At 46.4% G+C, this 17,964-nt stretch overlaps 1 protein-coding gene across 2 annotated transcripts in view; it reads right to left on the bottom strand.

Annotated features, from left to right (window-relative positions):
• CERS1 (ceramide synthase 1) overlaps window positions 1-17,964 on the bottom strand; it is a 306,536-nt gene that overhangs the window by 36,884 nt on the left and 251,688 nt on the right. The window lies entirely within an intron of this gene.

Genomic DNA, 17,964 nt, shown 5'->3' with positions numbered 1-17,964 from the left:
ATTAGGGGTGGCCTGCTGTGTGGGGGTGGGGAATGATAGGTGTATTTTATTAAAACGTTGTAAGCACTATGGCCTGTTTGAGAAACGTTATTCACACATTCATATACATTTCAGGTTTAATTCATACAGTGCTAAATACAGAGGGCATGATTAAGTATGGTGGTAGTGATAAAACCTCCGTACTTTAGAATATCGATGTTTGTACCCCTCTGCCAAACTTGATGTTTTGTTACTGAAATTCATTTTTCTGCCTGTTTTTGTGTGGAAGTAATTACCTCCACAGAAAAGCCTTTACAGCGCACAGTCATGTTTGATGCACGTGGAGTCCTATGGAACTGCAAATGGGGACTAACAGAAGGCTCCTCGTTACTGGGAATCATGCACACCCTACCAGGCATTAGGTCATGGCAACTCGGTTTGGTGCTATTACCTGAGGTAATCCCCTAAAACACATAATCAGGCCCAGAAGGGTGGCCTGAGTGGACCCAGTGCTGCCAGATGAAAGGCTCTGCCCAGAGTACTGAAGAGATGTGCAAAGGATCATAGAGTTTGGTTATATGGGGAATCGAGGATTAGAATGTAGGACACCTGGCTGCATAACTTGTTATTTAGACCTTACATCACATCTCCTTGTGGTTAGAATAACAACCAAAAGAAGTCCACAAAGTCAAGTTAAGATTGTGGGTAAGCACAGTGGGCCTCATTACGAGGTTGGTGTTATCTGGGTGCTAAATCCGCCTACATACCACCAAACAGTACTACCGGCACTCATCCGGCAGGATTACCGCCAGATTACGAGTGCCAGCTATGGCTGTAAATCCCCTTTTCATGTCCGTTGGACTCCATAGGGGGATTTGCCGGTATTACCGGCACCAGTAATATGAATATAATCAATCATCAAGATGAGATAATGGAGAGACTGAAAAGGAAAGTTGATAATAAAAAAAAAATTGTAATAAAAGTTTGTAAGAAACTAGAAATTACAAATAAAAAAATAAATAATAATTACCGGCACCAGTAATACCAGTGCTGATAATACCAGCGATTTTTGCCGGTAAGATGCCTGACTTACCTGCAGCTCTTAGCTGGAGCTAGGTCTGGTGCCCCACCGGCAAACGTGAGTAGGCCAGTGTGGTAACATGCCGGTAAACGGAATTACTGACACCTTATTACCACACCGGCAAAGTTCAAATGAGCCCCAGTGTCTCTGTAGTTGTCGTTTTGTATACAAGAAGAATAAGGTGCAGCACTGTACATTATGCATGGGGTAAAGTCCCCCTGCCACATGTTATAAGGATATTGCAAGTCACAGAGGAATTCAGTGACCAGAGGAACGAGAAATTCCCTTTACACGTTCCGTGGGGACTTGCAATATCCTTTTTATGCACTGTGAGGGGTATTTTATTCCTTGTGATATGCCGCTTCTTACTTAATATAATGGAAGAGATCTTCCAGTTACTGATACATACAACCAATATAGATTACATTAATAATTTGCAGCTTCTGTTGTGTTGCAGAATTGTCTTTAAGCAGTTTAGTAAACTGCATCTAAAAATGGTTTGTGCATTAAAATGAGTAATACCATGCATATAGATTCATGCTTTCATGTGTTGGCCCCACCCGCCTCCCAGCCTCCCAGCCCAGCCTACCAGCCCTCCCACCCGAACTGATTGGTCCATTTAATGTTTTACTAACACAGGCCTAATGTCATGTGGGCCGTAATGCTTTCTGTGTAATTGCCATCGTGAACCATGGCAAGGTGAGTGCCTTAGAGCCCCCAGACCATCGCCACCTGAATTTTTACTCGCAACGTGCTTTAGAAAGCAAGGCATGTGCCATACCCGCGTGTGTTCCCTCTCTCCCCTGCCAGCTTCCTCGTTGGCCCCAGCCACTTAACAGCCCTGCCACCCGACCTGATTGGTCCAGCTCACCCTCATAATGGACACCCCAGGGCAGCCCTCTCCCGGCAGCCCCTGTGGCTAAGAGCCCCAAGGCAAAGGGAGGCTCCAACAATGGCAGCTCCAAACAGTGTCGTCAGGTGTCAGTAGGAGAAGCCAGTGAAGCCAGTGACCAGCCGTCGCCCAGCAGCAACCACCAAAGTAAGTGTGGCATGGGTGAGGAGTAGAGCAATTACTGTACTCCAGAAAGCCCTGCCACTCTACATTACCTTACCTCAGAACATAGCTTGCCAGGCAAATGCCACTTGCATCACTCTCTTATGGAATACTCAACACTAGCAATCGCCCATTATAAATTTACTCTCAAGTATAGGTATATCAAACCATCTGTGTCTGCTATAAAACTAAACTTACTGTACTATATTCTGAAACTTGCTGCATTATGAAACCTAGGCATTTCTCCCACTTTACAGGACTCTCAAATCTAGGCATAGCCTCCTTCTTTATATACAGTTAATATACTATTAGCCATTAGCCTGCGTCACATCCAGAAAGAATTGTCAATGATAGCAAATGCCACACTTAGATAGAATTGTGAACACTAGCCTGCATCGCATCTTGACAGGATTGTAAATGTTGCCTTGCGTCATATCTAGATAGATTTGTGAATGCTAACAGGCGCCACACTTAGTTAGAACTGTGAATGTTAGCAAGTGACATACTTAGATAGAATTGTGAACATTAGCCTGCATCACACCGAGACAGAATTGTGAATGATAGCAAGTGCTACACTTAGATAGAACTGTGAATGTTAGCAACTGCCATACTCAGATACAATTGTGAGCATTAGCCTTCGTTGCATCAAGACAGAATTGTGAATGTTGCCTTGCATTGCATCTCGATAGATTTGTGAATGCTAGCAAGCGCCACACTTAGTTAGAACCATGAATGTTAGCAAGTGCCATACTTCGATAGAATTGTGAACATTAGCCTGCGTCGCATCAAGACAGAATTGTGAATATTAGCAAGTGCCACGTTTGTTAGAATTGTAAACATTAGACTGTGTCACATCCACTCTGTAGGACTCTCAAATCTAGGTGTAGCCTCCACCGTTGTCTATTGTATGGTGAAACGTAATGCATTGTGAAGCCTAAGCCCCTCTCCCACTTTACGGGACTCGCAAACCTAGGTATAGCCTCCATCGTTGTCTACTGTATGGTGAAACGTAATGTATTGTGAAACCTGGGCCCCCTCCCACTTTACAGGATCCTCAAACCTAGGTGTAGCCTCCATCTCTGTCTATTATATGTTGAAACCCACTTACTGTGGAACACAGGCCTTCTCCTATCATACAGGACTCTCATATCTAGGTATAGCCTCCACCTTTGTCTCCTGTATGGTGAAACGTAATACACTATGAAACCTAAGCCTCTACACCACTTGCAGGACACCCAAATCTAGGTGGGGCCTACATCTTTGTCTATTTTATGGGGAAACCTAGTGTATTGTGAGACATGGGCCTCTCGCCCACCATACAAGATTCTCAAATCTAGGCATTTAGCCAAACTGCGAAGGTCAGCTACGAGACATACAATCCACTAACCAAAAAAGCTCAAAATTTCTGCATACTTAATTTATGCAAAAGCCCACACAACCACCTCTCGCACATGAAAAAGCTGCATGCACTTCACCACACTGCAACAACAAACAAACAACACATAAGCCGTACCAACAGCACACAAGGACTGACATCGATCCAATACTCGCACCAAAGTTCAGTGCACGGTGTAAACCGAACTGAAGCTACCAAGAGGACATCACCTCTCTCACTATCCTACTCTCTCTTCACCTTACTAACCCGCCTACTCATTTACAGATCCGCTGGAGCACCTGGGGACCAATTCCGTTGCTGTTGGTGCGCCGTACAAATACCTTTAACATTTAACATGTCTTTAGCACAAGCAGTGCACAAAATAAACACATTCTTATCAATTTATGTCTGTAAAGTGTCAAAGGAAGCTTTATTTACAAGAAAGGAATTAGAAAAGCTTGTTATGGTTTTAATTAAGTGTGCAAAAACAGAAGAGATGGGCATCCCCTTCATCACTGACAAGGGGGAAAGAACTAGTACAAAATTCAAAGGAAGGTCATGTCAAGCGGAACACCACAGTCAATTAATTAGTATTAAACACATTTAGAATGAACGGCTGGAGGAAAGCCAAATCAGAGCAAAAATAGAAACATGTATTCAATATAACAAATTTTAGTAGTCTCAGGTGAATAAAAACAAATTAAATCTACAAATGCAACCCTTAATTCATGTCGAGCTTTCATGATTGAACTAAAGCACAGATGGATTAAGTGCTAATGCATAGCCCATGTGGACCCGATATATGGTCAAACGTGGGGGACGAGAACCGAGAGGACAGAACTTCCACCAAGTGAAGGGGATCACGCGGGGGAAGGCTGGCGCTCCCAGTGCCGCTGCATTCGTATTGCATTTGTTCGCGGCGGAAACGCCCTTCACTTCATAGTGCTGGAGCAAGAGTTCGGGACTATTTTCCAACGTATATTTGTAACATTCACGGCTTTAACTGCGGTGCTTTCTTGTATTTTACTTTCATCTTAATTTGTTTTTTCAGCCCCTTAAATATGGCACGGCATGTTGGCAACTGCTGTGCATCTTGCCACTGAAATGTGCATTTTTCCATCCATGGAGTTTACTATGGGCTATGGCCCCTCTGAAAGATTGAGAGCCGTTTGTTAAGCTTAGACAGGTGAGCCCCACACTCTCTCTATCTCTCTTCTCTCCTGTTTAGGCCTCTTGAGGCTCACGCCCATTGGGCAGCAATTGACTTGTCTCACTTTGAATTAGGGGGTTTTACCCCAGTTCATTTCTTGTCCTTGTTTTGTTTCCCCAGGCTGATTTGTTCAGGTCTGTTTGCTGTGGCTTCGATTCTACCCTGCAAGTAATTGCATGACGAAGTTGCACACTCAGGTTGAGAACATGGTATTTATTGTTATCCCCTCAGTTGGCCCTAAATAGGGCTGCACACTTGAGGCTGCACACTTGAGGCTGCACACTTGTGTGCTGTACTGTCTGAATGTGCACCAGAATTATTATGATAAGTATTCACAACGACTAGTATTCATAATTTTCTTAAAGGAACTGTTTATTCACATCCCTTTGTGCTTCCTTTATCAAATATTGTTACTTCATATTCAATGAGGCCAGGCAAAAATATCGGCTACGATTTCATGTACAATTGCCAATGCATTTCAGTAGAAAAACCTTCTTCAGGGCCGTACATGATACATTTATTCTGCTATGCCCAACCTTTTACTGTTTTTATGCAAATTATATTGCATTTAGTAAACCAAATAACCAAATGATATTTCTGAATTTTCATGCAAAAAACACATACCGGTTCAGTGTTTCATCAGTTTCATCAAGAAGAGTATTTACAGACTTGTGTACAGGTAATGCAATTTGCCATGTATTTTTAAGGCTAAGACACAGGAGCTTGCTTCTGTCTCAGATAAAGCATTATGCTACAGGCAAGTGCTTTAAACAATGCCAGAAAGCCAAAGTGACTTTTCTTACCCTCTAAATGTATTTGTTGTGGTTCTGTATAATACCAAAATAATAAAGCGTGATCAACTTTTAAAGCAATCAATAGGTGGCTTGCAGCTAGAATCATCTTTCAGCGTTTAGAAAGGATGTATTTGTTAGGAGTGGAGCTGCCTGTCAACTACTGGAGGGTAAAATTATAATGACCATTTGTGTTGTCAAATTGGGAGGATCATGATGTAATAAGGCAGTTCTGATGTCGCAGCAAGAGGATTGTAAATTGGATAAAGTGCCGCCATTTGTATGTTGTGAAGATGTTCCAATGTATTGGCCATATCAAGTAGAAGGCAGAGCGCCTTTGCAAAGTCACATGACTCTGATCTGACTTGCAATATCCTCTTTACGTACATTTGGGGTTATTGTATTGCTTATGATACAAGGAAGCCACTTGCACAGAGCTTTTCAATTACCCCCTCAAATGCATATCAAACAGAACGCTACTCCACTACAATCAGCTTACATATCACAGTTTCAGCCAGTGCATCCAAGCACCACAGGCATGCAAGGCTCCCTCTGGACACAAATAACTAGGTGTGCTCTAGACACAGGACACCTAGAAACAGACCCACATGCAGAGCTCAGGGTACTTCTGGTCATTATGCATCAACACAACAGCAAAGCTAGCTTGCATTTTCTCTCACTCCTCATTAATCCAAATAACCCCCCTCCCTCTTTTGGATCCACCAGATCATCAAGAGACCATGCAAACGCGGATGTCCCTTGAGGAACCTCCAGCGTAAGTGGGTAGCAGATATGGGTCCCTTATTGGCAGAGGAATAGCAAGAAGCCCTTATGGCACCTTGGCAGACTGTGATATCATCCAGGTACAGCTTGGTCCAGTTAAAGATACTGTACATAACTTATTACACCAGGGAGGCTCTGTTCTGCTGGGGACGGGAAGAGGCCACCAATTTCTTGTGTTGCCGCACAGCATTGGGGATTATCTATCATTTCATATAGTCATGTTTGATAATTGAGATCTTCTGGAGGAAGATTGCCTGCAGGGTATCTGAGGTGGTGTCGCAACTGGTCCTGATTTAAGCTAAACTATTTCATCTTGGAATGTGGGGGATAGAACCTACTCGAGATATGGCAATGCCTGGATTATTGCAAAATGGAATATTGCCATGCTGTGGGGTGAATGGGGCCCCTACAATGTCCAAATGGGTGTTGGATATGGGAAGTTGGATGGCATTGGAGGCATCAGTGCACAATTGTAAGGGCTGTCCCGAGAGGTTTGGGAAGATCTGGAACAAATGGGCCGAGGCTGACTGATCCTTTCAATAACATTATGGCAAGTTCCCTGACGTCAAAGATGAGTTGTGCAAAATGTAGATTTATTGTTTACCAGTGTGGGCAACTCTGATTTGATTTGCCATCTTGATCAGGAGGGGATGGTGGTATTGCACTTTTTTTTTCTGTATTTGTTGTAGTTTTGAAAAAGCGATACAAATTGTTTACAAAAAAAATATATGAGAGACCATGCAAATGGCAGCGGTGCCAATAGCACAGCACAATCATCACCCGCTACTCTGTGTTATCCGATCTCTAATGTGACGAGCTGAAAGACAGGTTTGCAATACAAGAATGAAACACCAATTTACAGCTTGTAATGTATTGAAAACCCCTATTTTAGCAAGTTAACTTAAAAAATAATCACTTGAAAAGCTGATTTTGTGGTTTAAAACTAAGTTAGCATGTCAACAATATCCCATTCTCCTTTACTAATATCAGGATTGGCGTGTGGATACGAAACTGGATATCTGTGCGCTAGTGATCACTCAATGAATAAACATTTAAAAGCTAAATGAGGTAAGTGCTGACTGCAATCACTCAAATCCCGCCAACCAATCCACCCTGGTTGGTATAGATAAGACAAAAGTTATGGGGTATGGGATGGCGATGCGCTCCGCACTGTCACAATTAATGACAAATATTGCTAGTGGAGAAGTTTCATTGGTGTATGTCCTTATTTAATCATGTACAGTCGACACGTGTTTCGACACACTGGTCGTTTTCAAGGCTGAACAGTGGTATACAGAAAATTGATTAGAACATATATGATAAACCAATATGATAATTAACAAATAAGTAGTAAAACAAATCGAATTGTCCATCATATTGTAAGCAAAACTACAAAAATGAACACATGAGAATTCCATTAGCACAATCTTGTTTGTCCCTCTACTGTGTTTGTCTGCGTGTGTACTGATCTCTGCCCTGCTTACTTCATTGCCTTGCCTGTCCCTCCACTGTGTTTGCCTGTGAGTGTACTGAACTCTGCCTTGCTTACTGTATTGCCTTGCCTGTCCCCCCTCTGTGTTTGCCTGCGTGTGTACTGAACGTTGCCTTGCTTACTGCATTGCCTGCCTGTCCCTCACTGTGTTTGCCTACCTGTGTACCAAACTCTGCCCTGCTTACTGGATTGCCTACCTGTCCAACACTGTATTTGCCTACGTGTGTACCGAAACTCTGCCTTGCTTACTGCATTGCCTGCCTGTCCCTCACTATATTTGCCTACCTGTGTTCCGAACTCTGCCCTTCTTACTGGATTGTCTGCCTGTCCAACACTGTATTTGCCTACATGTGTACGGAAACTCTGCCTTGCTTACTGCATTGCCTTTCCTGTCCCTCATCTGTGTTTGCCTGTGTGTGTACTGAACTCTGCCTTGCTTACTGCATTGCCTTGCCTGTCCCTCCACTGTGTTTGCCTACATGTGTACTGAACTCTGCCTTGCTTACTGGATTACTGGCCTGTCCCTCCTCTGTGTTTGCCTGCGTGTGTACTGAACTCTGCCTTGCTTACTGCATTGCCATGCCTGTCCCTCCACTGTATTTGCCTACATGTGTACTGAACTCTGCCTTGCTTACTGGATTGCTTGCCTGCATGTCAACTGAACTCTAACTTGCTTACTGCACTGCCTTGCCTGTCCTTCCACTGTGTTTGCCTATGGGTGTACCGAACCCTGCTCTGTTAACTGGATTGCTTGCCTGACCCTCCTCTGTGTTTGCCTGCGTATGTACCAAACTGCCTTGCTTACTGGATTGTCTTGCCTGTCCCTCCACTGTGTTTCCGTGCGTGTGTACTGAACTCTGCCTTGCTTACTGGATTGCTTGGCTGTCCCGCCACTTTGTTTGCCTGAGTGTGTACCAAACTCTGCCCTGCTTACTGGATTGCCTGCCTGTCCATCACTGTCGTTAGCATACATGTGTACAGAACTCTACCTTGCTTACTGCGTTGTCTGCCTGTCCCTCACTGTGTTTGCCTACGTGTGTAGCAAACTCTGCCCTGCTTACTGGATTGCCTGCCTGCCCATAACTGTGTTTGCTTACGTGTGTACCGAACTCTGCCTTGCTTACTGCATTGCCTTGCCTGTCCCTCCACTGTGTTTGCCTGTGTGTGTACTGAACCCTGCCTTGCTTACTGGATTGCTTGCCTGTCCCCCCTCTGCGTTTACCTGCGTGTGTACTGAACTCTACCTTGCTTACTGCATTGCTTGCCTGTCCCTCCACTGTATTTGCATGCGTGTGTACCAAACTCTTCCCTGCTTACTACATTGCCTTGCCTGTCCCTCAACTGTGTTTGCCTGCATGTGTACCAAACTCTTCCCTACTTACTGCATTGCCTTGCCTGTGCCCTGCTTACTGCCTTGCCTGTCCCTCCACTGTGTTTGCCTGCATGTGTACTGAACTCTGCCTTGCTTACTGCATTGCCTGTCCCCCCACTGTGTTTGCCTGCGTGTGTACTGAACTCTGCCCTGCTTATTGGATTGTTTGCCTGCATGTTTACTGAACTCTGCCTTGCTTACTGCATTGCCTTGCCTGTCCCTCCACTGTGTTTGCCTGCGTGTGTACCAAACTCTGCCTTGCTTACTGCATTTCCTTGCCTGTCCCTCCACCGTGTTTGCCTGCATGTGTACCGAACTCTGCCTTTCTTACTGCATTGCTTGCCCGTCCCTTCTATGTGATTGCTTGCGTGTGTAATGAACTCTGCCCTGCTTACTGGATTGCTTGCCTGTCCCTGCACTGTGTTTGCCTGCGTGTGTACTGAACTCTGCCTTGCTTACTGCATTGCTTGCCTGTCCCTTCTCTGTGCTTGCCTGACCGAGGACCGAACTCTGGCTTGCTTACTGCATTGCCTTGCCTGTCCCTCCACTGTCTTTGCCTATGTGTGTACTGAACTCGGCCGTGCTTATGGCATTGCCTTGCCAGTCCCTTCTCTGTTCTTGCCTGCACGTGTATCGAGCTCTGCCCTGCTCACTGCATTGCCTCGCCTATTCCTCTGCTGTATCCCCCTGCTGGTATCTAATCTTAAATCCTCCTATTACTTGTTCGATACTGGCTCTGACTGCATGAACCTGGATTGTCTCCTTCAGTAACCCTTAATATCGCCCTCATGCCACCCGGAAGGTCCTTCTGTTTTCTTTTGATTTTTGCGTTCATGTACGAGCATGTGGGTTTTCCTGGTTCTGTTCTGGGTTACCTTTTCCGGATCTTCAAGGAAACCTTGTCATAGCCTGGCTGGATGAGGGAGGGATTGTTCTTCACTTAGTAATTTTGAGTTTGTTTTTTCACTGTTGGATTCTTTTGTGTCGAGTATGCCACTAGACGCCGCCCCCCCCTCCTCCCCTGCATATCTGTTCTGTGGTTAACTCTGAAAAGCACCCCGTTATTGATCTATATTACTGTATACCTCTGTAAAGCACTCCATTGCTTCTCAAAGCTAGGTCTGTGCTCAATAAATACTATAACAACAACAATAATAATAATGATAATAATAATAATAATAAATGTACCCACTGGATCCACAAGTGGGAGTCCCTCCCGCCTACTTTGGGATCAGTTGGGTTCCAACATAGGGCGATGGTTGGGGTTGACCCATGGACACACAGAGCTCGACCGGTATCCTTAACTTTACCAAAGGTCCAGCAGAAGCTTTAAACACCTGACCTACTGCTGTAAACCGCTTGCTCAGCAGAGCGAAGCCAATGTGGGCATGAATTGAAGGCAAAAGCCCAGCAAAGGCACAAAGAGAAGAGCTCACGCTCATGCTATCTAAACACCAGGCAGAAAAAACACGAGGATTCTGGGATGGTGGCTCTAGTTACATGGCACTGAGGACGACTTAAAGTGTGGAAGAGGTGGCAGAGAAGGCCTGTCTGCAGGGTTGGCGGCACATCTTTCCTTCTTCCATTTATTTCTAAATTCCTTGAACCTGTGGCATTGGGAATTGTAGTCGGGGAGGGCAGGGGCTGGACCAGGGTGTGGGGAGGGAAGTGACGCAGGGGGAAGGGCAGACATGTAACAGAGGGCGATGAATAAAGACGTTAGAGAACGTGCTCCGTCTCCGCCTCTCCTTTACTGTGCAGCGGCCTGCGCCTCAGCCTGTGTGTGTGTGTGACCGGAGGACCCGGTCACGATTCGGAAGTGCCGACACTACAACTGGCAACGAAGGTGGGGAAGAGCAACCTACATGCACTGTCATTACCGCGGTGGCTAGGAATCCAAGTCGGTCTGATCGGGAAGCTCCCGACCGGCGCGAGTGCACAGCCAGAGTGCGTGTCGGCTCGGAGTGCTTGCTACAGACCCTGGGTTGCGGTGGTGAGTGCAAAAGGGCCCCGGGGGAGCAAAGAACACAGGGATTTTGCCTTTCAACAACAGTGCTCGTGACTGCAGAAGGAAGCCTTTGCGTAGCAGGTGGCGCACAACAACCAGGGAAAACCTGTCCAGAAACACGAAATGGGTATGTGGTGCTGAGAAATCAACGGCTCCCAAAGAAGGGGGGAGTGGGGTGCTCGTGCCAAGCTTGGCGGCCGCATCTAGCTAAGGGACAACGCTCACAAGTAGGCAGGACACAAAATGTCGGACCAAGACATATCGCCCACAGTACCAATGAGCCCACAACCACAGGGCAGCCATCTAATGGGGGATTCCCTGGCCGTACAATTACCTGGCACATTTGATGTCACAGACACTAGCAACATGGGGCCAAGATGGACTATGTGGGTCAGAGATTTTGACCTCAACCCACTTCCTTGTTGCTAGCCCTCCTCCCGCCTCCTAATGGGCCCCCCTCCCATGATTGGATGTCCTTGAGGTCCCTGCCTAGCCTTGTGCTCCAGCTCCCTCTCCTGCACGCCACTTTTTTCTGGCATCTGCAGGTAAGTGGTGAGCCTCCTGGGCCCTGTTTGCTTTGTTTTTGGTGTTTTCTGAGCCCCCCCTCCCGATCGCGCTCCCTCTGCCCCGACCGTCTCCTCAACACACTTCCTCATTTCCAGCTCTCCTACCGCCTCCCATCCCACCCCCACACCCTGATTGGTCTTCAGTAACCCACTTATGGCAAACACCCAGGGTAGCCCCAGCCCTTGCAGCCCCTGTAGTGAAGGACCCGAGGCAAATGATAGTAACTCCCGAAGAGGCAGCTCCAGACCGCGTTGGCCTGTGTTAGCCTGTGGTGCCTGCAGCTGTCAACCAGCAGCGTCCGACCAAGTAGGAGACCTACATCAGATGATGTGAAATGTACAAACCTATTCCAACCTATTGTTACCGCTCCTGCTGAGTCCTCCCACTATTAGTCTTAACTCTAGGGTTACTGAATTTTCTGTTACTACATTTACCATTGTCCCCCATTTTAGGCCTTCTCCCTCTATCCAGGTGTCCCAAATCTAGACGCTGCTATTACACCTAGGGTTACTGCATTTACTGTTGTCCCCCGTGTTAGGCCTTTTCTCCCTAATCTCAGCGCTGCTATTATACCTAGGGTTACTGTATTTACTGTTGTCCCCCCCCGTATGAGACCCTTTCTCCATCAATCCAGGTGTCCCAAATCTAAGCGCTGCTATTACACCTAGGTTTACTGTATTTACTCTTGTACCCCCTGTATTAGGCCCTTCCTCCCTCTATCCAGGTGTCCCAAATCTAGGCGCTGATATTACGTCTAGGGTTGCTGCATTTACTGTTGTCCCCCATGTTAGGCCCTTTCTCCCAGTACAATGTCCTTTCATCGTGGGATGTTTTTTCCGCTGGGTTTTGGAACGCCAATATTTTGCCCAAAAAAAACTCATCTAATTTTTTTGGGGGGTTAGAAAAATATATAAATTGGGTGTGGGTGTTTGGGAATATATAAAAAATTCAAGGGGATGGGGGGGATTGGGGTGGACCCCTCCAAAAGTAAAAATAAAAAAAATGTGGAGTGTTTCATAAAAAAGTCCATGGTAAAAAAAAAATAACATGGAACCCTTTCTCCCTCGATCCAGGTGTCCAAAAAATCTAGGCGCTGGTACTACATCTAGGGTCACTCGATTTACTGTTGTCTTCTATATATATATATATAAATATATATATTTACTTGTGGTCACTTCTTTTAACATTGTAAAGCAAGTGAAGGTGAAGGGCTGTTATAGCTTATTGTCAGCTGGCATACACCCAATATAGTAATGGGGAATTAGGCAACTCACAAATGTGGGCAACTATGTATTTACACACTGAACAATGGTGGATGTGTTGCAATCAGAACCATAGAGTTCTAAACAATTAACTGTTAAGGTTTTTTTTTTCATGTTATGTAACTGTCAACTTTTTTTACGTTATGCAAGCTGCACAGCTGTGCAGACCCAATCACTTCAGTGCAAGGGTATAAAAACACAAGGAAACAAACGTTTGGAATCATACTAGCCTGAGGAAGCTCGCGAGTCGAGCGGAACGCGTGGCGTTTTCCACCCGCTGTGGGTGAGTGCTGCATGACACCTGGTCTACTTAGGTATTGTTATGTATGCTTTTTATACTATGTGCACTCTTTTTGGATAAATAAAATGAAATTTTGAACACAATTTGAAGTCTTGTGTGCTTGGGCATTTTTTGGTAGGTGTTTGTGGGAGAGCTTTCTCCTCCCCAGCACCTTTACCCTTCTGTTTAATATATATATATATATATATATATATATATATATATATATATATATATATATATATATATATATATATATATATATATATATATATATATATATATATATATATATATATATATACATATAGGCTTCCCCGTTATCCAGGTGTATCAAATTCTAGTGGCTGCTCTTGACCTCCCCTCCCGGGTGGAGATACCACATCAACAAAGACCACCTATCTGACCCCTCCTCAATTCCAGCCTTTCTGCACCATACCTACCCCCCATATCCCACCCCTCCCGGCGCATATCCTCCACTCTAGCACCTAACTTCGTGAACCCCCACTATATCCCACATCACAACGATACACTCTGACCCCCCCCTGCCCAACCACAACCATCATTCCACCTCTAACTCTAAGATCAGAAGAGCACTCTGGCGTGCCAAACACTGCTCGCCTCAATCCCTCATCCCTCACACCTCAACCCACCTGAACACATCAACACCCATCCTCCCCCTAGCATCTATTGAGGACAACCCCACACTCCCCATTCATACACCCCGCGCAATCTCAAACTTACAAGCCAGCAGAGTTCTCTGGTGCTCCAAAAATCACGAGTCCCCCGCCATTACCGTGCCATCCCTGTGCCCACTGAGGAACTCCTCGCACTACCTCCCACACCACCCTCTCCACCCCCTGCCCCTACTCGACCCCGCCCACAGCCCCTCCCTTCATACTTGAAACACTTGTGTATAGGCGCGTTATAAATGCCTCAACATATCATATCATAATATCATACCCTTTCCCTTCTCTGAAAGTAGCACGTCTCGCCCTTTCTAGAACAGTCGCTACATCCTCTTCTCCCTCTGACCCTCCTACCCTCTCACACACGCTTCTGGCACCCAAACCCACAAAACGCGGAAAGGGTGTCCAGCCCTCTCCCTTGACGCTCCATACCTCACCACTTCTCCATTGGTCCAACCTCCCATCCTTTCCAACCCCTACCTTCAGACCCTCCCCTCTCCTTCTCCCCGTCTCCACCCACTTGCTCTCGACTTCTCACCCAGCACACCTAAACTCCCATGCCCTCCAGACTCAAACTACAAACAACCCACCTAACCCCCACACCACAAGTGGTCCACTCACCACCCTTCCTCCCCTGAACCTCCCCACCATGTCTCTCACATACCTACCACCACCCACCTACTTTTTCCGCTCCCCACCGACCTAATCTTCTCACCTGACCCTCAAAGTGTACATGCATCCAGACCCCCCACTACCACCTCAGTCAGTCACAACCGCCCAGACTGATCCTACCACACCCGCCATCTCACCGGACACCCATGTCCACAGATGCACTCCCAGCGATGAGCGTCATGAAAACCACCTCCCCTCATGAAGTCACATGCATTCTTTTCAATGGCCGCTGTGTAGCAAGAAACAAGCACAGCATCTTTGACCTCCTGTCCTCTGACAATCCCGACCTCATTTTTATCACCGAAACCTGGTTCTCTGATGATTTTGCACCATTCGCGCAAAAGGCTTTCCCCCCCTGGCTACTTGCTTATCCAGACCTTCCAGAGGTGGTGGAATGTCAATCCTCTACAAACCTCATTTCTCCGTCTAACTCGTAGAAACCCAAACATGCAATGCTTCCTGTGAATCCCTTCTGTTATGTTATGTTATTTGGCAGTTACATAGCGGTCTATATATCATTGGTATGACCTCAACGCGCTGGTAGGTTGAACGCCCTTGGGGACCGTAGTCTAGGTCATTAGAGATAGTAAGGTGTCGTAGGGTGCATGGGTGCACCAGTTATGTGTGCAGCTGATGTAATTGCCTGATGGTAGCTGCATCCTAGCATTAGGTGTGGTGGTATTGATATCAGTTGAATGTGTGCAGTCTGGCAGGTGGACATCCAGACTGGGTTAAGGTGCGTTAGACCTGAAGGATGCTTAAGTTAGTAGCTAGGGCAGTTTTGTCATGGGATATAGCTGCATTTTATTAGAGTGATGAGGTGTTCATGGGGTGGTGTTCATATGTGAGCAGCTAGACCGAATCATTTGAGGGGTGTAGCTGCATTCTAATTGTGTGATGTGTAGAGCAGAGAGTAAGCATAGTGATATGGGGAGGGGGGGAGTGTTTGGGTGGAGTTATGGTCTAAGGAGATCGATATTCCGGAGTTCAGGCGTGGGTCGTTTGTAGTGACTCAATATGCATATACAGTGGCGAATTTGCTCGGGTCTCATTAGCAATTACTATGGAAAGAGCCACGTTTTTAGAGCTTTGCGGAACGTCATATAGTCTTGGAGTTGTCGAATATGCGGGGGAAGCGAGTTCCACAGAGTTGGGGCCAAGGTAGAGAAGGTGGATCCTCCGATCCTTATAGAGGTTGGAATTACTAGAAGGAGGGCAGTGCTTGATTTTAGGGTGTGAGATGGGAGGTATGGTTTTATCTTTTCTCGTAGGTATAATGGGCCATTCTTGTGCACTGCTCAGTGAGTTATGCATAGGGTCTTGAAGGTGGCCCTTCATCTGACAGGGAGCTAGTGGAGGGTTCGGAGAACGGCTGAGATGTGGTCTCTTGGACCCAGGGCAAGGAGCAGTTTTGCAGCAGCGTTTTGGGCTCTTTGGAGTTTATTGAGTTGGTATGATGGGGCTCCTAGGCATAGGGAGTTAGCATAGTCCTGTCTCAACATCACAATAGATATAACTGCAGCAAGTCTTTTCGGGAAGCTGAGGTAGGGAAAGATGTGTCTGAGAAGTTTGAGGTGGTAGTGACAGCATTTTCACACATTGTTGATCTGACGGGAGAGGGTTACGCCTGAGTCCATAGTCCAGCCTAGTTTTTTTTACTGTGTCAAAGGGGGGGCCTGGGAGCGGATGAGGTAGGAGGGCAGTATTGATGCACACCCAGATTTTGGTTTTAGCAGGGTTCAAGAGGAGGTGATTTATTTTCATCCATCGATCAATATCACGAAGATAGGTTTCAAGGTCGGGTTGGGTGTTGGTGCCGAACTTGGGACTTTTTAGGATGATTTGGGTATCATCAGTGTAGTTGTAGCACAAGATGTTGTGCATGCGGATGATTCCAGGATGGGTGGTTATATAGAGGTTGAACAGGAGACCAGATAGGCATGCACCTTGCAGTACTCCAGTGTTCACTGAGCGAGCACCTGAGACAAAAGGGGAGAGGAGGGTTATTTGTTTCCTGTTGCTGAGGAAGGAGACAATCCACTTGAGAGCAGTGGGTCAAAAGCTGCAGAGAGATCAAGGAGAATTAGTGCAGCGCATCCTTCAGAGTCTGCAGAGAACTTGAGATCATCCCAGATCAAGATCAGAGTGGTTTCTGTTCCATGTCGCGGTCTGAAGCCTGATTGTGCGTGGGCCGAGGTTACTGTTGGATTCTACAAAGGCGTTGAGCTGGGAGTCTGCTGTACGGTCGATGAGTTTCACTTGAAATCTGCCATTGGAGATTGATCTGTAGTTTATGCGGTCAAGCTGGTAAGGGATGCCTTTTTAACATATGCTATTTTGAAGGCATCAGGGAAGATGCCAGAGGTGAGGGAGTCATTTAGTATTGCTCTTGCATGTTCTCCTGCGCAGGTAGATGAGAATATATCTTTCAGGACAGAGGCGGGGCAGGGGTAGAGTGGCAACCCGGATGGTTTGCTGGCAGATAGTAGGTCAAGGAACTCATCTCTGGAGATGGGTTTGAAGGAGTCGAAGGTAGGGGAATTGGGCGTCGGGGCAATGGGATCAGGAGGGGTCGGAGGTGGGAGGGGAGAGGTATGACAGTTTGGTGTTAAGGGATGTCGTCCTGTCAATAGCGGTGGTGCAGACGTGTAGGGAGAGGGAGTCGCAGAGTGATTGAGATGGGGTGGATTGGGTAGAGATGCAAGTCGGTTTGACAAATTCTGATATGATCATGTGGAGTTCTTTGCTGTGGTTGCCACAGTTGAGAATTCATTTACTGTAGTAGGCTTTTTTGGCCTTTCCGAATTCAGCTTTGTAGTTACAGTGGTGCAGGCCGGACATGGATCTGCTGAGATCCGATTTAGATGCTTGCCATTTTCATTCAAGGGAGTTATTTTGTTGTTTGGCATTTCTCAGGTGGGGCATGATCCATTTGGGGGATGGTCTGTCCATTGCGTGGGGAAGCGGGGCACAAGGGGGTGAGGTGAATTAGTGAGTCATCAAGCCAAGAGTCGAAAGAGTTGAAGGTTAAGGCTCTATCGGGGGCGGCGTTGTAGGGGGACAAAGAAGTAGGGCTTCGGCTAGGCCAGGAAGGATCTTGACTTTGTTCCAGCATCTGAGATCCCGGGCGGTGCGGGGAAACAGTAGGGGGGCGCAGGGATGTAGATAGAGAAAGGGATAGCATAGTGGTCGGTCTAGATGAGTGGTTTGGGACGGGATATATAAACCAGGTCATAGGATCTGAAAATGTCATCAAGGGTGTGCCCTCCGAGGGGGTTGGACCAGTCGTATGATGGGAGAAGTTGAGCGCATCAAGACTGTCAACCAGCGGATGAGTCATGGGGTTGTT

This window comes from Ambystoma mexicanum, chromosome 1p (genome assembly GCF_040938575.1).
Source record: "Ambystoma mexicanum isolate Mex_15411 chromosome 1p, UKY_AmexF1_1, whole genome shotgun sequence".
NCBI lineage: Eukaryota > Metazoa > Chordata > Amphibia > Caudata > Ambystomatidae > Ambystoma > Ambystoma mexicanum.
Note: the sequence above shows the minus strand (reverse complement) of the source record. Positions and strands in the feature narration are given on the sequence as shown.